Source organism: Orycteropus afer, unplaced genomic scaffold, assembly GCF_000298275.1.
Source record: "Orycteropus afer afer isolate SDZICR_OR568_19922 unplaced genomic scaffold, OryAfe1.0 scaffold00024, whole genome shotgun sequence".
Classification (NCBI taxonomy): Eukaryota; Metazoa; Chordata; class Mammalia; order Tubulidentata; family Orycteropodidae; genus Orycteropus; species Orycteropus afer.
In genome coordinates, this window is record NW_006921611.1 from 20,142,539 (window position 1) to 20,158,946 (window position 16,408).

The following is a 16,408-nucleotide window of genomic DNA, read 5'->3' on the forward strand; positions in this document are numbered from 1 at the left end:
CAAAAACAAAACTCACTGCCAAGGAGTTATTAATTCTGACTCCTAGAGATCCCCTTTGGGTCTCTGAGGCAGTAAATCTGTACAGAAATAGATTGCCCAGTTTTCCTTCTGCAGAGTGGCTGGTAGGTTTGAACCACCATCCTTCTGGTTAGCAGTCAAATGCCTTAGGCACTGTCACTAGAGCTCCTTATATGTATATATATTATAGAATAACTAATAGTACCACCAAGTAGCTAATATTTTTCAACCATAAATGAAGTGTTAAATCTTCAGCAAAGGAAAAATGACTAAATAAAAACACAAAGAAACATGCTGTCTTTTTTCTTGGCTTGGAAGTACTGCACTTGGTACCTCACTTAGCAATTTTTATTTTATTTTATTTTTCAATATTGTCAGCTTTTCCAAAGAGTTATATTCTCAATGATATTCCCTCATTAGCACTGCTTGCACTTCCGTCCCTCAAAGAATCAAAAGGTCTCACATTCCCATACTAAGTTTCTTCCTTGGCTTATGGTTTTGTTCTTTATGGAATAGGATAAAGAAATGTGCTGCTCACATATTTTCTTCCTGCCTTTCTCTTTTTCTTCTCTTCTCCTACCCCAGATCTCTAGTTCTGTCCCTTTTGCCCAGTTCTGTCAGGGAGAGGAAGCATTTATAATTCAGGTAAACAGACACTTATTGAACAGAGAATGGGCACCTGAGACCTCAGCACCATCCTGGTGACCAGGAATCTATCTTTGTTTGTGTGTGTGTGTTTCTGCACTGATTTATAAGATGGTTTTTTGAAAAAATTTATTGTGATATGGATGAAAGTTTACAGAGAAAATTCATTTTCCTTACAGCAGTTCATACACATTTAGTTTCATGACATTGACTACAGTTCCTCACAATGTAACAGCTCTCTTCCCAATTCTTCCCTGTAGTTAACTCTTCCCTGTGTCCTTTTTCCTATGCATTCCTGCCCCTTGATCTATCTCCCTGTGCAAATCCTGCCCTTCTGTTCTCTCACGATTCCTGGTTCTACCTTATGCAAATGTTCACCCTATATGCCTGTCTACTGTTTGGCTGGAAAGCACAGGATTGAGTTCAATTGCACACCTGAAGTGTAACTTGTGGCCATAGTCTTGGGAGTCTCACCAGGCTCCATCAGACCAGTAAACTGGGTTATTTTTTTCTGATTTTGCATTTTGTTCCACATTGTTCTCCCACTCTATCCAGAATGTCCTGCACTGATGACTTTCTGAGTGGTTGACAGTGGTAGCCAGACACTATCTAGTTCTTCCAGTCTCATGGTCATATAGGCTGTTTCACATCGTCCACTAGTCCCTTGGACTAATTGTTTCCCAAAAGAAATATTTTGAGCCCAAAATGGCTGCACTCTCTCAGGGATGATTCTATGTCAAAAGTACATCACAGCCAAGCCCCCAGTGCCAGCCCCCCAAACCACCATTAAGTCATCTCCACTGCAAATCTGGCAAGGATTGGAGCCAACGTGTCTCTTGTTGGATAGAAAACAGATGGCTGGGCCAGAGAAAGCTGACAGAAGGAATCACAAAACAAGTATCAATCAACCCAAGTCTTTGATTTTCTTCATTCTTCTTCACTTTGGATGAGGAGAGACCCATTGTTGCATCTAGATGGCTGCTTGCAAGCTTTTACGACCCCAGTCACTATTTGCCAAAGTAGGATGTAGAAAAATGTCTTTCTGTAGTATGCCAGTTGAGCTTGATGTCACCAGGAATCTATCTTATCACCCTTAGACACTGTGATGGTTAAGGCTGTGTGTCAGCTTAGATGGGATATGATTCTCAGTGACAGTTATGATGTAGTTTGGCACTTATGATGTAGTCATACCCCATGATGAGCCTCCTTCCACCCAGTCACCACAGCTCCAGGTCAGCAGCCAGCTCACCATTTCCTGTGGCACTTGGCCCCGGATGACCCCCTACTCCAGTATGGAGGGACTGCTCCTGGATTTTTCCCCCTGGGTATGGGTGATGAGATTACTCTGCCTCTCTTGATTCCATCAACACCCTCAGATTGATGTTGGGAAGATAATTTAGCAAACACTGTTTAGCAATTTCGCATTTTTCTGGACTTTCTTTTATGCTCAAAAGCTATTATTCAAAAGTAAAGTTTAGCCACACACAGCATACATATGCATACATGTGTTAAATAGATTTCTTTGCCCATTCCTTGATGTTGCACTTATCCAAATATTATCTAGGCATTAAAGCTTAAATCAGGACTGGCCTACTTTCTAAAGACTTTCCTGGTCATTTTAAATTCTGTTGATCTCTTCATTTCTTGGAACTACTTGGTAACATATTTCACCATAAATCCTCCTGCATTTTTCTCATATCTTTTATATATAGCTGTACATGTATGTGTGTTTCCAGCAAGACTCTCTGAATGCAGGGTTTTGCCTTACTTTCTGTTTGCCTCTCCAAGTATGTATATTTACTGCCAAAAAAGGAATGGCTTTGATTCAAAGGAGTTAGGTGTTATTTTTCCAGAGGGAAGACATGAAAAGGTCCAGACAGATAGGATATAGGGTGAAAGGGTGGGTGAATGGACTTACAAAAGGTGGTAAAGACACATCATTAGAAGTTCCAGATAACACTTAGCTAAATTTTGCTCTGAATCTCAGACAATAAAACCCAAAACCAAAGATGTCTTTTGAGCCCAAGATGGCTGCACTCTCTCAGGGATAATTCTATGTCAAAAGTACATCACAGCCAAGCCCCCAGTGCCAGCCCTCCAAACCACCATTAAGTCATCTCCACTGCAAATCAGGCAAGGATTGGAGCCAACGTGCCTCTTGTTGGATAGAAAACAGATGGCTGGACCAGAGAAAGCTGACGGAAGGAATCGCAAAACAAGTATCAATCAACCCAAGCAATTCGGCATTAGCAAACAGGCAGCTTTGCAGCTCTGGGGCAGGCTCTTGGGTGGTGTTTTTAGCGGCTTTCCTAATTAAGGATGAGCTGTGGAGCTCATCAGCCACCCTAAGTCCCCGTTAAATGTGGCAGGTGGCATCTGAGAGCCCCCCTCCTAGCATGACTTCCCAGTTGTACTCTAGAGGGGTATATCAGTGCCAGCCAGCCAAGCTGTGAACAGAAACAGAACTGAAGATGAATTTAAAGGGACATCATTCCCTGAAATATTGCCCTGTTGGCCTCCAGATCCTGCACCTCCTTTGGTGAGTGCAATTCGTGGTTTGGTGTACATTTTGTTCCTCTGTTTAAATGAAAAATCTTTGAGGAGAAGGGCTTCATGTTATGGCTTTGATGATTCACATAACACTTAGCATAGTGCTAGAAACATTGACAAATGTTTTAGTGAAACGTGGCCAGCTTAATCCACTGAGTTTTGTTCAGAATACTAAATGTTCCATATTCTAGCACATTTTATCTGTCCTACTTATCTGAGTCCTTATCCTTGTCCACATTTAATACTTCATGTGTATTTCTATTATTTCTTCTACATCTATAAATTCCTTAAGGGAGGCAACTAAGGTTCCTATTTTACTCTGGATCCTTCTTTCAATAAATCAAGGCTCTTGATTAATGCTTGCTGACCTGAGTTTATGTGTAGGGCTGAGTGTTTATGTGGGCTACATGTGGGATTGTCTGAGGCCCTAGATACCCTTAGCCGTTTAGCCCATTAGGTCAACAACATCTGCTCTATTGCTGACTTAAAGTATGGTAAAAGGCACTTTGAAGACTAAGGTATGCCTAACCCAAGCTATGGTATTTCAGTCACCTCGTATGCACACGGAACCTGGACAGTAAATAAAGATGGCTGAAGAAGAGTTGATACCTTTGAATCGTAGTGTGGGTGAAGAATACCGACAACGCCATGGACTGCCAGAAAAATTAACAAATCTGTCCTGGAAGAAGTGCAGCTGGAATGCTCCTTGGAAGTGAGAGTGGCCAGACTTCAACTCACCTACTTTGGTCATGTTGTCAGAAAGATATCATCCTTGGTAAAGTAGAGGATCAGTGAAAAAGAGGAAGACCCTCAATGACATGGATTGACACAATGGGTACAACAATGGGCTCAAGCATAACAAGGAAAGTGATGATGGCACAGGACCAGGCAGTGTTTTGTTCTCTTATACAAAAGGTCAGTATGAGTCAGAGCTGAGTTGATGGCACCTATCAACTACAACACAAGTCACACTAGTACCCCAACTGATGTCCCCATTTTGAGATGAGAGGGAGGTGATGGCTCTAAATCAAACTTAGAATAGTCATTGTACACAGGGTACTGACTTCTGATTCTTAAGCTTTCCACTTGTATAATCACATGCCAGTCATGTTTATGTTATTAAACTAGATGAGGTCTACATCATGTCTAGCATAATGTCCAGCCTATGTTAGATGCTTGATTTATTTATCTATTTTAAGGCTTATATTTCATTGGGGCTTAGATTTCCATGGCTGAAAATGAAAGGAATAGATAATAAAGATGGTTTTTTGTTGCTGTTGTTGTTGTTGTTGTTGTTTAAGATATGAGACATTGCTGTGACCTCACAGATTTCTTTCTAAGTAAAACAGTGATTTTTTTTTTTTTCTCACAGGCTGGGCCAAGTTTATTTACTTTAAGGTCATTTTGGCTTAACCATACTCTGCTGTTGCTATCTCTGGCAGAACATATTGATACCAATTTGTGGGCAAAGGAGAAAAACTTGGCAAATAAGTGATAGATCCAAAGCAAGGCACATGGGAGTCAGAATCCCAGAGCAACAACCTTCAGGTAAAATTTCATGGATGCTTCCAGAAACTGAAACAGACAAGGGTCTAAAAAGCCTAATCCAGTGAGAACAGATCACAACCAAAGAGAGCCAAGAAGTCAAGGAAAGTCAAGTTCCAGTCCAACCAACCAGATCCCACAGAGAGACGTAGTTCAGAGTTTAACCACATACAGGATTATATGTTCTCCTGGATAGTCCACCTTTCTGACTGCAGGCAGAAACCAAAGTGCACCCAGGAAAGTTATGAAGCTGTTCAGAGATCTGAAAGATCAACCCTTGATGTAATCAGATTCACCTTTAAGAGAAAAGATCTGGTGAGGGCTTTTCTAAATGGAGTGAGTTTCTTATATCTAGGAGCATCCAGATAAGCATCCCAATAGAGATGCTGGGTGGTTGTTGTTGTTGTGTGCCATGAAGTCAGCCCCAACTCATAGCAACCCCTCCTTGGGTTTCCCAGGCAGTATCACTAAGGAAGTAGATTGCCCAACCTTCCTTCCAAGCAGTGGCTGGTGGGTTTGAACCACCAGCCTTCTGGTTAGCAGTCAAGTGCCTTAGGTACTATGCTATCAGAGAAGCTGGGGGAAGGATAAAAAACAGAAAACCAAACTCACTGCCCTTGAGTTGGATCCAATTCATAGCGACCCCTCCCTCGGGTTTCTGAGGTGGTATCTCTGTGGAAGTAGATTGCCCAATCTTCCTTCCGAGGAGTTACTGGTAGATTTGAACCACCAGCCTTCTGGTTAGCAGTCAAGTGCCTTAGGCACTATGCCACCAGAACTCCTGGGGGAAGTGTGGGGAGAACTATATAGGCTGACCTCTAAGGTCCTTCTCTCTGTATCTTACCCAAACTATCCTTCTGCCCATCTGCTTTATTCTGAATTTCTATCTTGGTTCAGAGCTGGAGAGACTGTGAGCAGATAGGCTTTGTTGGAAAGGGTGGATATATGACATATAAATAAAAGGTAAAATAGATTTTGCAAGGGTTTAGAAAAAGCCATGAATGACAGGTCCATAGAGGGCTGTTAAAACAAATATAGGGAAGAGCCAGGTTAGACATTCACCAGGCTGAATGGGTCAATGGTCTCAAAGTCTGCTCCCTTCTGTGATTCTATGAGGCCATCTCACTGTTTGACTAAGGAAGATATATTCGGCTGAAAGTCTCAGCAGACTAGGGTTCAGGAATGTAATGGGGGAGAAAACTAAAGGCATCAAGAAAGACAGAGATGTTCTGAAAGTCTGATTGGGATTGTGTTTTGTGCTTCCACTTGACAGGCTTGCCTTTAAATTAATTAAAAAGTCAAATCTGACTGTCATCCTGGTATCTGGTGAAGGAGCAAACTGTTCATAAAATACCTTGTGTTTGCATAATAATTTTATGTGCTTCAAAGTGCTTTATCATCCATTGGTTGGCTCATTTGAACTTCATGACAACTCCACAAAATAGAAAGGGCAAGATTTCCAGGGAGGCTGTGAGGGTAGTGGTTTCTGAGGCAATTCTAGAGGCAGGCAGCCTGACTTCAAATCCAAACTTGCCACTTCTAAGCTGTGTGATCTTGGGAAGCTGTGCCTCTACTTCCTACTCTATAAAATGGTCATAATCAAGTGAATGCCTTCCTTCACTGGTTTGTTGTGAAATATAACTGAGATAATCAGTATAAAATAGTTATAATGAAGCCTGGTAGACAGTAAAAGCGGAAAGAAAAAAATCAAGCATCAATACTGTTAGGTCTACTTTATAAATATATCCTGAACCTTTGACTTGGTTACTACTAATCAGGTATTCCCTTAAACTCTCTGCCTCAATTTCCTCACCTATAAAACAGAATTCCACCCCCACCTAACTGAGAGACCGTTGAGGAGTTGCAGAGAATAATGCATCAGGTAAAGCGTTGCAAGCATAAAAGTCTGTGCACTGCAAGAAGTATGATTCCTTCTATACCCTCGAAAGGGAGATCCTAGATGGCACACATGGTTAACACACTCGGCCGTAGCTGCTAACCAAAAGATTGGTAGTTCAAGTCCACCCAAAGATATCTCAGAAGAAAGGCCTGGCAATCTATTTCTGGAAAACCAGCTATTGAAAACCCTAGAGAGCACAGTTACACTCTGACTTACATGGAATTGCCATGAGTCAGAATCAACTTGATGACAACTGGCTTTATGCCCTCCAAAAGAGATTGAGTCTGATATTTACCACCCTTACTAGGTTCTACTCTCAGATATTCCAGAGGGCCAGCACTCATTAAACAACAACAGAGAGGAAGCTTTTCACCTGAGCTTCACTCAGAATTCTTTACATCCTCCACCTTCTGACAAGACAAGCCCTGGCTCTGGTGAGGGAGACAGAGCAGAAGCTCACAGATAAGCCTTGCCAGGAGAGGGTGGAATGTCACCACAGCCCCAGATGGATGCCCAGAGGCCAGCAAATATTCTGAGATGCAGGACCATCAGCCAGTCCTTGACAGCTGAAAAATTTCTCCATCCCTTAAGTGTGTCACAACCTGTCAAGGATCAGTTTGATGTTTACAGTCTAGGATGAAGAACAGGGCTGATGTGAAACAAGGCAGACACTGTAGTGTGTGGAAACCTCTCACAGAGTTTCGGTCAGTGCACTGAGAGAGAGTGGGTCTGGGAGGGAGGGGCTGCACACAGGACCCTCTGTGTCTTGTCATGAGTTTCCATCTTATTATTTTTTAGGAAAAAGACTATAAGAGAAACAGAGAACAAAATGGAAATGTCAACTTTTAACTAAACTGTCAAACAAGTATAGATAAAGCTTTCTAAGGAATGGAGTCTCTGAACACTATAGCAGAGAAGGACACATGGCCGCTCATGAGGTGGTTTTTAATTCTGTTCAGCAAGGCCCCCTTGGGACAGTGGACAAGGTGGACAGGCTCTGAGCCATCCTTCTTCTTCTCACCAGCGGCTGTTCACTATGCTGAGTCCCTGTATAATATTTCACTTGAAAATGAGACTTTTGAGCTAAAAGCATGTGCATAAGTAAATAGAAGTGTGAACCCCCTGATACAGTCCAGTTCCTCAGTTGTGAGGACAAAGGCCAGTGGTCTACAAAGATGGCCCAGCTGGGAGTTGCAAGATCATGCCCCCTTGCCAACACTTCTAGGATGCCCTTCATTGGACTCCCTGGTCTTTTTCCACTTCACCATTAAATATTTGTGGAACAATCACATTAGATCAGATGCCAGAATTTTTAAAAGGTGCTAGATCAAGCCCTTCTCTTCTTATGATATACCTTAAAAGGGGGCAGACACATAACAAGAATTGACAATTTAACATTGACATTAACTGCTAAGGAAATGGGCCAGGCAGGGCACACCCCAGATGCCCAGAGTAGAAGGGTATAGACAAGATAGTCAAGCAATGCTTCCTTCAGGAAGCGGGGCTGGAGCACAACCTATAAGACAGGAAATAATGCGGAAAGCAGGAAAAATAAAGGGTGATGATAAAGATATAAAGATGATAAAGTCAGGAAGTGATGATGTCTAGGAGGAACATAAAACTAAGGTAAACATCAAGTATCTGGGATGCATGAGGTGGACAAGTTGGAAGCAGAAGACTCCTTTAAGGGAGTAATGAGGTGGCAGGAGGGGGTAGAAGAATCATTTTCACAGTCTATTCAAAGAATCATGTGGTCAAAGGGAGCCTGGAAGCAAGACAGCTATGACCTGAAGAGTGACAGATGTTGAATTGTATCATTTCCAACTTCCTCCTTAAAGTTAGACTGGTTGGAGAAAAGAGAAGGGAACAAGGAAAAAGGAGAGGGAAAAGAATTAAAACCAAGTGTGAAGGTTTGCTGCAGGAATCTCCCTGGTACCAAAGTTTTGCCCATCCTTTGTCCACCCTCCACCACCCCATACCATATACACACATCCAGGAGCCAGATGGATCCCATGACAAACATGTGAGATGGAATTGGAGACCAGAGTATACCAAATTGGGGAATGGGGCTTAGAGATCACTTAAGTGGCCGTAAGAACTCAAATGGAATAGGAGGAGAAGGACTCCCTTAATACATACAGGATGGTTTCCTTTGAGTTAGGGACCACCCATCCCCACATCCTGACATTTCCCTCCAGAGGTGTGACCCTGCCAGTTGGGTCCACTCATGGGAAAAAGGCAAGCCAGTGAAACCACCAGTAAGCTGACAACTTAATCAGTACATCTTCTTTTTTGGAGGGCATTAAGATGATGGAGCCCAAGACTCAGAGGTATATTTTCACTGGCAGGAACATGTAAAGAAACTCACAAAGATGGCATCATAGCTGCTGCCCACAGAACCTACCCAGACTTACAGCTGTTTACACCTCTACATTCCCTCTAGTCCTCAATGTTGTTGTTAGGTGCTATAGACTCAGCTCCAACTCATAGCTACCATGCTTTTCCCCTAGTTTCTAGTGGCTGCCAGCCATCCTTGGCACTCATTTGCTGCTAATAGAGGCATCTTCACATAGTGTCTTTCCCCTGTGTGCCACTCTGCCTTTCTTGTGCCATCTTTACAATCCTTGCAATCCTTCAGCCCATCATTGCAGCCACTGTGTCAATCCATCTTGAGGGTCTTCTCATTTTTTTTTCTTTTTTCTGACCCTCCACTTTACCAAGCATGATATCTTTCTCCAGGGAATGGTTGTCTGACAATGTGACCAAAGTAGGTGGGATGAAGTCTGGCCATTCTCACTTCCAAGGAGCATTCCAGCTGTACTTCTTCCAGGACAGATTTATTCATTCTGACAATCCATGGTACTGTCAGTATTCTTCACAAACACAACTCAAAAGCATTAACTCTTCTTCGGTCTTTCTTATTTATTGTCCAGCTTTCACATGCCTATGAGGTGGTTGAAAATACCATGGCTTGAGTTAGGCACACCTTAGTCTTCAAAGAGACATTTAAAGATGTTAAAGAGGTCTTTTGTGGCAAATTTGCCCAGGGTGATATATCATCTGACTTATTGACTGCTGCTTCCATTGGCATTGATTGTGGAACCAAGTAATATGAAATCTTTGAAAACTTCAATCTTTTCTCCATTTATTATGATGTTGCTTATTGGTCCAATTTTGAGGATTTTCATTTTGTTTATGTTGAAGTGCAATCCATACTGCAGACTGTAGTCTTTAATCTTTATTAACTTCTCAGTACTATTTGTCACATGAGCAGACACACACCAAGACACATGCAAAATGTGAGAGGATGCCAAGTGTCTGTCCCAAGGCTTCATACACTTCTGCAGCACCTTCTGGTCTTGAGACTGATATCTAGCATAACAGTGATAAGTGATAAGGAAAGAGTTGTCTTTATCAGATGAAATATAGTATGCTCCTTTAAATTTGAATTTTAGAGAAAAAACTTTTTTTTTCTTTTACTGCAACTAGCATATTTCCTATGGCATTTGACTGCTAACCAGAAGGCTGGCAATTCAAACCCACCAGCCACTCCTCAGAAGGAAGGTTGGGCAATCTACTTCCATAGTGATACTGCCTTGGAAACCCAAGGAGGGGTCGCTGTGAGTCAGATCCAACTTGATGGCAGTGAGGGTTTTTTTTATAATTTTTATTTTTTATTATTATTTTTTTATGTCCTCAATACTGTATGGGACATAATAACAATTTAAAAAAAAAAGATAGTTGTTGCTTATCTGGAGTTCCAATTTAACTGTACATCCTGTATTTATTTGCTGAATCTGGCAACCCTTGGAAGGTGGCAGGTGTAGGTCAAGGGGTGGGAATGGGAAAGTGAGAGAAAAGCAGGAGGAAATAGATAGCAATATTTCATTTGTGGGAAAAACAAAAAAGAATAATTTGGTCAAACACTTAAGATAGGTGTTAAAATGTTAGCATGAGTGAGTCATGTGGAGATTTGGTGAGGTCATCTCCATGTACACCCCCTTCCAAAATGATTCAGCAGGACATCTTTCAGGAGTGTGGACTGCTAAAAATGACAGTAATGCAGCGGCCTCACCAAACTGTGCCAAGCATATCTGTTTTATTTTATTACTCAAAGTAGTTCTACAAAGCAAATTATATTTTCCAGATGTTCAGAAAGATTACGTGATTTACCCAAGTCACATAACTAAATGAGAGAGACAGTATTAGAAGTTAGGCCCAGCTAGGTCCCAAATCTCCCTTGTTTCCACCTCCCCATTGTCAAGCATTCCGTGAATGAGCAGCTTCCTATTCAGGACCATCCTCCATCCTGGCCAATAGAATGTTCTGCAACAAGGGCAATGTTACTGCACCTGCACTCTGCACTATGATAGCCACTATACCCATACAGTTTTTGAAATGTGTATAGCTAGTGCAGATGAAAAACTCAAGTTTTTACTGCATTTCATTTTAAATAATTCAAAATTTAAAAGAATGTGTAGCTAGTTACCTTGTGGGTAAACACAGACATACCTCTTCCCTGGGCTGGGAATTTGAGAGCACTGCTCTGGACTCTGGTGCCCTATCACCTTTCTCTTTGGTTGTCCTCAAGGACTGGGCTAAGGATTGAATTGTGTCCTCCAACAAGATATGTTGACATCCTAACTCCTGCACTGGTGAATGTGACCTTGTTTGGGAAAACAGAATTTTTCTTTGATTATTAGTTAATTTAACAAAGTCATACTAGAGTAAGCTGGGTCCTGATTTTAATGCTTTCTGAGTGATGTCCTATAAAATAGAAAGATAGACACAGAGACAGTGACACACAGGGGAAAGACACTATGTACAGATGCATCTATCAGCAGCAAAAGAATGCCAGGGATGGTTGGCAGCCACTAGAAGCTAAGGGAAAGGCATGGGGCAATTCCTCTGTCAGAACCTTTGGAAGGAATCAACACAGCTGATACCCTGATCTGGAATGCTAATTTCCAAAACTCTAAGAAAATTCATTTCTGTTCTTTAAAGCCACACACCTTGTACTATTTTTGTGGTAGTCTTAGGAAACTAAGATAGTCTAGTTCTGGCATTTCCTGGATGGAAAATAGAAGAACACAAAATCTCAGGATTATAGTGGTTCTTGGAAATCTCTCTTACTGACAGAGCTAGTACTAGAGCTGAGAGCTCCTCACTTGCAATCCTTTGCCATGAAGTCTATTCTGACTCATTATGGCCTTGTGTGGACGAGGGAAGGTAAATCACAGTGGCCCCCAGCAAAGACTAGGCAGCCCTTGAAGTGTCCACAGGGCCTTGAACCCTGAGCCCCATCACTGAACACCCACTGCTATAGGAAGAGATGGATGCTGTATCCCAGAGACTAGCATAGATGAGTCTATCTGATTAATGTAGGAATGTTGAGAGACAAAAGAAATAGAATGGGGAAAAAAATGAAATCATTAGCACAAAACCTTGCTGAGCGTGTAAGCATGTCCCCCATTACCTTGGAATTATAATTATATTGGCCATTAATATCTACATACCCAAGTAATTATAGCTGGCTTTAATAACTTTTGATCACTCACTCTCAGAGCAGGGGTAGGTGGTGGAGCAGCATGGAGAGAGACAACTGCAGCATCAACGAAGGCAAGGTTATCCCTAGAATGTCAGCAGCCTCAATGACCCCCTCCAGCTTAGTCTATTGCCCACCCACCAAGGAGCACCGCACACTCTTGTTCAGGTTGTGCCCTGCACATAAGCATCCAGTCCAGAAAGGGATGAGGGGCTGAAACCCAGCTGTTGTGGTTCTCTAGTGCTGCTCTGACAAGAATATACCACAAGTGGGATGACCTTAACAAACAGGAGTTTATTCCCTTACAATTTGGAGGCTTTAAGTCCAAGTTCAAAGTGCCAGGCTCTAGGGGCTGGGTGAAAGCCCCTCAACCTTGGGGTCCAGCTCTGCTTCCTGCTCCCGGCCCACTGGAACTACAGACGTTTCTTCACTCAGACAGCTGCTAGCTGCTGAGGCTGAGAAGCCCCAGGGTTGACAAATAAAAAGGCACAGTCTCAAAGTTACCAAACCACATGACAGACCATTAACTTAAGTCCATTGTAAGTCCCAAGTTCTGCAGAGCATGGCAGGCTGCTGAGCAACGACACTACATGCAGGGTCCAAGTGTGCCATAGGCTAGAGACCATGCCCAAAGCTGCTTCTTATATATGGGAAGCAGACCACATACCCAAAGGCAGCTACTCAGCTGCTCACAGTAGATTCCACCATGGAGTTGATTACCAATCTCATCATGGGGAATACTACATCCAGCTGCCCAGCCCCTCAACCAGGCCCAGCCAAATTGACAGAAAAACATAACCACCACACTAGCCCATACCCACATGCCAAACTCTTCACCTGCACCACGGAGCATGCCTTCTCTAGTTCATTCAGACACACACACACACACACACACACATGCACCCCTGCTGCCACACAGCACATACTCCTGAGTCTGGGTACAGCTGCATCCCCAGGTAAACAGTCTGCTGAGGAATAGACTTGCTCTCTCTGAAAGGAACTATGGGTGTGATGGGAAGACAAGCACTCTAGTCTTGATTTTAGCAGTTGTCCACTGACTGATCTTGCTCCAGTCACTTCCCCTTTCTGAGGCTCAGTTTCTTTAGCAGTAAAATAACAACTAGGACACCTGTTCTGCCAAACCTGTAGGAATGCTAAGAAATATCAAATAAGGCTACTGCTTTGCAAGTTCTTCCTATTCTCTACATCCCACATGAGTGTCAAGCTTTATTAATTATTTGCTGGCTCTCACCTCTGTGGATCTTTTGGGAGGTGTCTCCAGCTGCCCTGGGTCTCTGGCACTGAGCTGCCATGTCGCAGCCTCATCTTAGTGCTGGCAGCCTCACCTTAGTGCTCACAGTGTGTCATAGCTGGTCTTCAGCATTCTGCAGACCTGCAAATCCTTTGTGTCCTATGAAAACTCTCACCAACTCCCACTGTTAGGGAAAATATGTATCTATATGTTAATTATTTAGACTTGAAAGCTCTTGTGATACATTGTCTCATTTGAGCTTCACATCATTTCATGAATTGCTGGGAAGACACTATCCCAAACTTGCAGAAAAGGAACCAAACTTGAAGGAGTGAATTGATCCCCTGAACTGTAAATTCAAGCTTATAGTCAGCAAGAGACACAGCTGGGAGTGGACTTGGTCTCTCAAACCATGATATTCATGAGGTCTTGGGTATAGTACACATTTAACATCAAATACTTGTTGAATAATAATAATAAATGAGTAAGTGGATAAAGAAACAAGCATCTCAAAGCTAATTTACCAACAAACAACATCAAAGCAGGGGTTCTAACCACAGCAAGAAAGATTGGCATGTGGCAAGACCCATTTATGACATCAAGATTAGCCTGCATTTTCAAATCTTGTTCAGCCTCTTTTCTGAATTGTGAACATAAACAGTGAAGGGACTCGAGAGGTTACATTTGTTTCGCAAATTGGAAAAGTCAATCTCAGAGAGGAAAAGTGAAAGCCCAGGTTAAACTGAGTCAGTGGGCAAATTCAGATGCAACCTCCATCTTCTAGTCATATGAGTAGCCTCCCTAGGTGGCTTCAGCTTGGGACATCTCTGAAGATTTCTCAATTTTAGATACTAATGAAGTTTCTGTTTTCTGGAGCAGGATGAGAATTGCCCAGGCCAGCAAAAACATCTGCAGACCCTCAAATAGCATATTAAAATCTACCAGCAGGGGTCCAATTGAGAAGTGAATGTGAAAAAAAAAAAAAAAATCTCAAGTCAGAGTGTGTAAAACTATTCTCCCTAGAGGACTTGGTGCAGAGATAGTTTTAATTAACTGTGCATTTCATTTAAGTTTAGCAGGAGAGTTACTGTACATTAAGTAAATACCAGTTGATTATTAACATACCTACTTCTGAACAACAACTATAGGTTACAGATACAGATTTCTGTTAAAGTTCAGCCTGGTATATTTGTTTGGAGTAATCAATTGTTCTTTATTAAAGATATAATAATTGCCTCATTGAACTTGAAGAGGCCCATCTCTTGGTAATTTATGGCAAACACATTTCCCAATTTAGTTGCTGTCATCCCAAGCAAAATGCAAAATGAGATGGCGAGGAAGTCAGGAATTCTAGAACTCAATTCTTTGACATAGACGAATAACTTGGCCTGGTACAGATTTACTGCAGCCTTTCCATCTCAGAGATCTGGATCCTAGAACACACAAGATAGCCCAGGGAATTGAATTGAATCCTGATATAGAGATATCCAGATAAAAAATACAGGATATCCATCTACATTTGAATTTCAGATAACAAATAACTGTTTAGTATAAGCATATTCCAAACATCACATGGAGACATACTTATACTTAAAAAAAAAAAAAAAAGAGTATTTGTTATTTGTCTTAATTTAAATTTAACTGAATGTCATATATTTTTATTTGCTATATCTGGCAACCTGGAAGAGTTCTGGTGGTGTAGTGCCTAAGGCATTTGACTACTAATCAGAAGGCTGTCGGTTCAAATACACCAGCCATTCCTTGGAAGGAAGACTGGGCAATCTATTTCCATAGAGGTACAGCCTCGGAAACCCAAGGAAGGGTCACTATGAATGTGCCAGGAATGGTACCTGGGAAGTCATGATGGTTATCCATCCTGACCTCTAGCTCAGATTCTTTATCTGTGAGATGTTAGAGGTGAGTGAAATGAGCTGGACCAACAGTTAACTTCATGCCTGAAGTGGTTGGTGTAGAGGGGGATTGTCCCCAGTTCCCCTAAATAAAGATCTTGCTCAACAGGGGACTCTATTACTTGTTCTCCTTGTTTTCTCTCCTTCTGAGTCTCCACTATGAGTCACAGATAACATGATCACAGAACCATGAAGTCATCTCCCATTTAACTAATAAGGAAACTAAGGCAGGGTGACTTCAATAAGATCACAGAACCAATTCATGGCAGAAGCTTGGTTTTATGATCATCACTCATCATCATTATTATGAATTGTAGTTATACTTAACTAGTATTTATTTCCCTTTCTCAGGAAATTCTCATAAGATCTCTGTAAGAGAGATATTTTCTTTTCTTCCTCTTTATAGCTGGGTTCACACTCTCAACTCAGAGTCCAACTCAGAATCTTCCCATGATATCCCGCTATTTCTTCATCTTCAACATTCTCTCTCTCTTTTTCACCTCTTTCATCCTCATCTGTAAATCTATGGTGGTGTTGTTGTTATGTGCCATCAAAATCTATGGTATCAACCACTTATTAAAAGCTGAACACTGAGTCAAGCATTGTACCCAAGACATGTAGAAAATATGACAAAATAAGAAAAAATAAGAGAAATAGCATTGTGTAGTGGTTTACAGAACAAACTCTGGAGCTCAACTGCCTGGATTAGAATCCCAACACCATCCCTCACAAGTTGTCTATCATAGGCAAGCTAGGTAACCTTCTGTTCCTTCCTTTTCTCATCTGTAAGCTGAGTATAATAATAGTGCTTAGAGTAGTGCCTGGCACATAATAAGCACTACATCAATATTTACTATTGCTGCTACTAAAAGGAGATGCTGAAATCTGAGAATTAAACAACTACGGGAGATAAACAAAGCCTAGAGAGGGTAGCATTTGATCCTGCTATGTTGTTGTTGTTAAGTGCCGTCGAGTCGTTTCCGACTCATAGCGACCCCATGCACAGCAGAACAAAACACTGCCCGATCCCACGCCAGCCCCAC